Source organism: Mustela putorius, unplaced genomic scaffold (assembly GCF_011764305.1).
Source record: "Mustela putorius furo isolate JIRA1106 unplaced genomic scaffold, ASM1176430v1.1 tig00000179_pilon_pilon_pilon, whole genome shotgun sequence".
In the NCBI taxonomy this organism is placed as follows: Eukaryota; Metazoa; Chordata; class Mammalia; order Carnivora; family Mustelidae; genus Mustela; species Mustela putorius.
In genome coordinates, this window is record NW_025421305.1 from 14,342,721 (window position 1) to 14,349,584 (window position 6,864).

The following is a 6,864-nucleotide window of genomic DNA, read 5'->3' on the forward strand; positions in this document are numbered from 1 at the left end:
TGGACACTGGGGAGGGTATGTGCTTTGGTGAATGCTGTGAAGTGTGTAAACCTGGCGATTCACAGACCTGTACCCCTGGGGATAAAAATATATGTTTATAAAAAATTAAAAATTTAAAAAAAAAGATTTGATTTATTTATTTGACAGAGATCACAAGTAGGCAGAGAGGCATGCAGAGAGAGAGAAGAAGGAAAGCAGCTCCCCACTGAGTGGAGAGCCTGATCCAGAGCTTGGATCCCGGGACCCTGGGATCATGACTTGGGACAAACACAATGGCTTAACCCACTGAGCCACCCAGGTGCCCCATACCTATTCATATTCTTACTCTACTATAGGTTTTATGTCTTTGTATTAGTATATGTTCTCAACATATAGTAAGTGATCAGTAAATATGAGCAGAATTCTAGGAGAAGAAACATGAATTAAGGTAGAAAGACACGAAGGTAGTTGTGGGATTGAGCCCTGCATCCAGCTCCATGCTTAGCACTGAGTCTGCTTGAGACTCTCTCTCCCTCTGCTCCTCTACCAACACCCCAAAATAGATAGATAGATGATAGATAGATAGATAGATAGATAAACAATTTTTTAAAAAATACACAGGTATTTTAAAATTAAAATTCTGTTTTTCTCTTTGTTAAAAAAAAAAAAACAAGGTTTTCTTGGATTTTTGTTCTGTTCTTGATAAGAAATTGTAAACAAAATTTTCTTCCTTATCTGCCCAGAAAACCAAAGCTTCTATGTTTTGTCTTTATCCAGTCTTTGATTACTTAAAGGAATTGAAACTTCTCAATGCTAAAGGAGCTAAATTTTGCTAACAACTATATAACTTGCATAATCCCTATTGCCATCCTGGTTAAATGTAAATATTAAATTTACAATAATCTGTAATCCTAGTTAGGCATGTCCTTTGAAACTTCCCCAAGATTTGAATTGTAAATGAAGTCTTTTTGACAATTAGACTTGTTTATTTGGTAAAGAAGAAAAAAAAAAGACATGAAGGTGTGCTAGAATTTTTTTTTTTTTTTTTTTTTTAGGTCCCCTTTCCTCTACAGGTGACGTGAGAATTTGGAATGATTCACCCACTTAGTACTTCCTTTGCAGCAGCTGTAGTGAGCAGAACTCTGAATTTGAGGTGAGATCTGTGTTTGAACACTCTCTGTAACATTTCACTTTATAACCTTGGGCAGATAGATGACTTTACCTCTGCGATCCTCAGTTTCCAAATCTGTAAAAGGAAGGTGATGATCTTCCAGACTGGGGTGAGGGCCACAAGAGATACATATATAAAGAACCTGGTCCATTGGGGTTTTAATAGGTCTGGAACATGGAGGTTATAATAAGGTCCTTTACCCAAATTTGCGAACAAAAAGCGACAATGGTCTCAGAGCTAACCTATAAACTGAGCACTGAAAGCATCTGAGCAGAGATGTGAGGTGACCTTGGAAGGATAAGACACCAACAATGCTGACTTGAGTAAAATACCTAATGGAATTTATATCATCCAGAAGGGGATTGGCCAGAGATAAAACCTAGAAAAAGCAGGAGTCAGAGACAAAAGTGGAGCTGCACCACTGAAACCTTGTGTCATTAGTCCCTAAATTCCAGGTAAAAGGTAATTCCACCCCTTAGCAACATACCCATCTGGCTGCCCAAGCTTAATGCTACTCAGTCTCCCATGGCTTCTTATGTTCTATTTCCATGCTGAAAAAAACCTTTATGATAGTTTGGGTTCCTCTATGGCCTGTATAGGAAACAGTCTCTGGTTTCACCTGGTCAGCCAGCTCTCCCAAAACCAACATCCCACTCAAACACCTGTGATTTTTTTCATTCTAGGGGTCAGGAAGGACAGTCTGACTCAGATGGCAGAATTTGTCATATTTGTGTTCAATTCACAGCTCTAATGAAGATGAGAAAAAGAAAAATAGAGCACGAGAAGAAATAGTCCGAGAGTTGGAAAATTATGAAAACTTCCCACATCTCTGAGGGGATGGCACCTTTGTGAACTTTGCTTTTGTAGTTAAGCCGATCTCATACCATCTCTGTCAGGAATACTGGGCAAGCATTTGTCCTGCTTGTTCCTGAAAAGACTTAAGGCAGGCAGGCATTAATGGCTATTCCCCCTGACTAATGATAAAACCAAAGTGGTAATAAGAAGAGATTTGTCCAGGATCACCAAGATCACTTTTATATAGAAGTCTAGAAACCAAACCTTGACATTCTCAGTCCACATACAAAACTCTTGCCAAAGAACCAAATTAAGATGAGAAAGGAAGGGTATCTGGTCTAAACAGAATGCCAAGTTGGAAACACTTGATAATGACTGTAGAGTTCTTTTAGATTTTTAGATTTTAGAGCTCTTGAGTTGTTTTAGATTTTTTATTTGTGATATAGAGTGTATCAAACTATAATAGAGGAAAACTTTTGATTCCAGCCATAATAGAGTAGCTTGTACTGAACCAACTATCCGGCTGAAAACAACTATTAACAGCTGGACAGAATATATAACGCAAGGACGTGAAGGCATTGAAGAGCAACCAATGCAGACCATCCCTAAGAGAAGGTAAGCACGCCAAAGTGAGCTCCGTATTCTCCCTGGCCCAATCCACAGGGCAGGGAATAGAGTACGTGGCACCTATTCTATTATTATGTTGGGCTGAGGAGAGAGAATGGAGTTCAAAACTGCCAAAGTGGCTGGAACTTGGGTGGTAAAATCTCACAGAGGAGGGAATTGCAGACAAGTGAACCTGGAAGGCTAGAAGCAATCTCCCACTGAGATGTTTGCTAACTCCCAAGCTACACCCGCACAGCTGTGACTGTAGGAAAGCTAACAGAAAGCAGTATCTGGGAGGCTGGGTACAGCGCTGTGCAAAGATTTTGCAGGAGAATGGTACTGAAGAGACTGAGGGTGGAGGTCAAGGTTTGCCAGCATGGCAACTGAGACTCCAGAAAGAACATAGCCTGGTAATGAAGGTAAACCCAAAAGGACCAACCCTAACAAAGCCTAAAACCAACCTTCAACAGGACTGAGGTGATTCACCTGTACCATCTGCCTTCCTTTTAGAAAAAAAAGGTGAAATAATCCAGAACCTTGAAAAGCTAATAATCAGTAAGCTAAAATAGGAAGGAAAAACATAGAAAAATAAAAAATACTGATTCTTCTCCCCAAAAAAGGATTAAAAAGGAGAAATAAAGGAATAAAGAACAGAAATAGAAACATAACAAGATAGTAAATATAAACATTTCAATAATTATATTAAATGTTAATAGAGTATTACTCCAATTAAAAGACCAAAATTTCTAGAGATTGAAAAGGCACATTTCATAATGATAAGATATCGGTTTACATAAGACAAAAAACAGTCCTAAAATTGTATGCGTCTAAGAATTTACAATGCATAAATAATCTGTGGGAAATGCAGCATGGTTTCAATATATATTAAGCAAAGTTGAAAGAACTAAAAGAAGACATAGATTAACAATCATTACAGGAGGGGCACGTGGGTGGCTCAGTGGGTTAAAGCCTCTGCCTTCGGCTCAGGTCATGATCTCAGGGTCCTGGGATCGAGCCCCACATTAGGATCTCTGCTCAGCGGGGAGCCTGCTTCCTCTTCTCTCTCTCTCTGCCTCCCTCTCTGCCTACTTGTAATCTCTGTCTGTCAAATAAAATAAATAAAATCTTAATAAAATAAAAAGATATTAAAAAAAATAATCCTTACAGGAGATTTTAGCACCTCTTTGAATAGCTAATAGGACATGCAGATAAAAAATCAGCAAGAATATAGAAAACTTGAACAACAAAAATAACCAAATTGACATAATTGACATACACAGACCTTTATACTTAACAACTGCCACATACATGCTGTTTGTGAGAGCATATGTACACTTATCAACATGCGCCATCTGCTAGGACATAAAGCAAGTCTCAAACAATTCCTAAGGAGTGAAATGATATAAAATGTGTTCTTTGACCACAGTGGAATCAAACTGGAAATTAGGAGTAGGAAGGTAACTAGAAAACCCACACATGTTTGAAAATTAAGCAACACATTTTTTAAAAACTTTACTTATTTGACACAGAGAGAGAGATCACAAGTAAGCAGAGCGGCAGGCAGAGAGAGAGAGGAGGGAAAGCAGACTCCCTGCCGAGCAAAGAGCCTGACTTGGGGCTCAATCCCAGGACCCTGAGATCATGACCCAAGCCAAAGGCAGAGGCTTAAACCACTGAGCCACCCAGGTGCCCCTAAGCAACACATTTTTAAATAGCTTATAGGTCCAACAAAAAAATGCAGTGAAATTATAAACTGTTTAAAACTGAATAATAATGAAAATGTGACGTATCAAGACATTTGGGTTACAGATAAAGCAGGGCTCAAAGGGAAATTCATAGCTTTAAGTGTATATACTTGAGAAGAACAAAAATTGAGTCTACTTGATTTTAGCTTCCATCTTAAGAAGCTATAAAAAAGACCAGCAACTTAAGTAAATAGAAGGAAGGTGATAATAAAAATAAGAGAAGAAATCTTTGAAATGGAAAACAAATATGCAATAAAGAAAGTCTACAAATTCTAGAAGGGACTACCTTTGCTTCTGAGTAAAGGTTTGTTTTGGTTCTTTTTCTCAATCTGCTTACTTTTCATTTCTCTCTATTGTCTTATTGCACTGTTTCGGTATGTTGTTAATTAGGAGTGTGAGGGGGACATCTCAACTTTTCCTGACCTTAAAAAAAGTATAGTTTCCCACAATTAAGAAGGATGTTTGATGTAGGTTTTTGTAGATGCTTTCTTTTCTTTTCTTTTTTTTTTTTTTTTTTTTTTGTCGTATTGAGAAAGTTCCTCTCGATTCCTAGTTTGTGAAGACTTTTCATAATGAATAGGTGTTAGATTTTGCCAAATGCTTTTTCTGCATCAATCAGTATAATCATGTGATTTTTTTACTTTAGTCTATTGATGAAGTGGATTATACTGGCTGTAATCCATTTGTTTTTAAATGTTGAACCAGCCTTGAACTTCTGGAATAAATCCAGCTTCATTGTGGTATATAATTCTTTTTATACATTGTTAGATTTGGCTTGCCAATATTTTTTTGAGGATTTTTGCACCTATGTTCATGAGTGCTGTTGGTCTGTAATTTTCTTTCTTGTAGTATTTTTATCTGGTTTTGGTATTAGGGGAATGCTTGCCTCATAGACAAGTTAGGACTAAAGTTGTTTGTTTTTTTAAGTTTTTTTGAGGATGCTTGTCTCAGCAGCACACATACTAAAATTGGAAAAATGTGGAGATGCATAGCATGACCTCTGCACAAGGATGACTTCCAAAAGTTGTACGTTTCCTTGAGAGATGGTTGGTGGTGATAATAGCATAGTATGATGAATCTATTTAAGACCACTGACTTGTATACTTCAAAATGGTTAAGATGGTACATTTTATGCTATGTATATTTTGCTGTGATAGAAATTTCTCTTGAGCTTCGGTTGTACTAAATGGTGGTCTGTATGAGACCTAGCCCCTAACTGAAGGATCCAGAATGATCTGGCAGAAGTGGAGGAGAAAGCCAGGTAAAGACTCTGGGTTGTAGGGACTTGCTATGGTGGTTGGCTCCCCTGTTAAGCAAAAATCTAATTGGGAGGGTTATATACACAGTTCTGAATATTATATTAACAATGGAAGATAGTATATCAGCCAAAAAAAAACAACCCAGGGACTAAATGATGTAGGATTTGAAAAGGGATGTTGCTAAGTCTTTTTCTTCTCCTACACTAATGATATTCCTTCTTTAGCTCCTGCTCCACCTATGTGGCTAAGGCAGGTTGTGGGGTGGGGTTGGGTATGGGACACATGACCAGAGCTACCGGAAAACATTCAGCATTTTACACTCAGGGAAAAGGAATGACGGATTGAATTTCAAAAGCACATTTTCTCTCCAAGGTTGACAAAGCATACCTTTATAGTGTGGAGACAGAGACAGCTAATCAAGTTAACATGTAGGCAAAGTTCTGTCATAGGTAGAAATAGGAGGAAGAAATGGTCTAGACTTAGAAAGAAGAGACACCCCAAGCCCCTAAGAGGTTAAAGCTTCATTACTTGAATTTTACCAGTTTGGCATTTGTGTCAAATATTAGTGCCACTGCTGAATTTTACTCTCACTAAATAGGATTTTTTTTTTAAGATAAAAGAGTGTTTTGTGGGCTTTTTTTTTTTTTTTTTTAAGATTTTATTTATTCAGGGGCACCTGGATGGCTCAGTGGATTAGGCCTCTGCCTCTGGCTCAGGTCATGATCTCAGCGTCCTGGGATCGAGCTCTGTATTGGGCTCTCTGCTTGGCAGGGAGCCTGCTTCCCCCTCTCTCCACCTGCCTCTGTGCCTCTCTGATTTCTCTCTCTCTGTCAAATTAAAAAAAAAAAAAAGATTTTACTTATTTATTTGACACAGAGAGAGAGACAAGCAGAAGGAACTGCAGAGAAAGAGGGGAAAGCAGGCTCCCCACTGAGAAGGAAGCCTGTTGTGGGGCTCAATTCCAGGACCCTGGGATCATGACCTGAGCTGAAGGCAGACATTTAACTGATTGAGCCATCCAGGCACACTGAGAATGTTTTAAAGGCTTTCCTTCCTTTATATCTCAAAACACCATTAAAAACAGATTTGTTATGTTTTTATAAAATATTCTTATTTTAGGGGTGCCTGGGTGGCTCAGTGGGTTAAGCCTCTGCCTTCAGCTCAGGTCATGATCTTAGGGTCCTGGGATCGAGCCCTACATCAGGCTCCTTGCTCAGCAGGGAGCCTGCTTCCCTTCTCTCTCTCTGCCTGCCTCTCTGCCTCCTTGTGATCTCTCTCTCTGTCAAAAAATAAATAAAATCTTTTAAAA

The 6,864-nt window shown here is 38.5% G+C and overlaps 1 pseudogene; it reads left to right on the top strand.

The window, feature by feature from the left end:
- The first annotated feature begins 5,234 nt into the window (after positions 1–5,234).
- LOC123391130 lies at positions 5,235–5,334 on the top strand (annotated as a pseudogene).
- Positions 5,335–6,864: the final 1,530 nt, after the last annotated feature.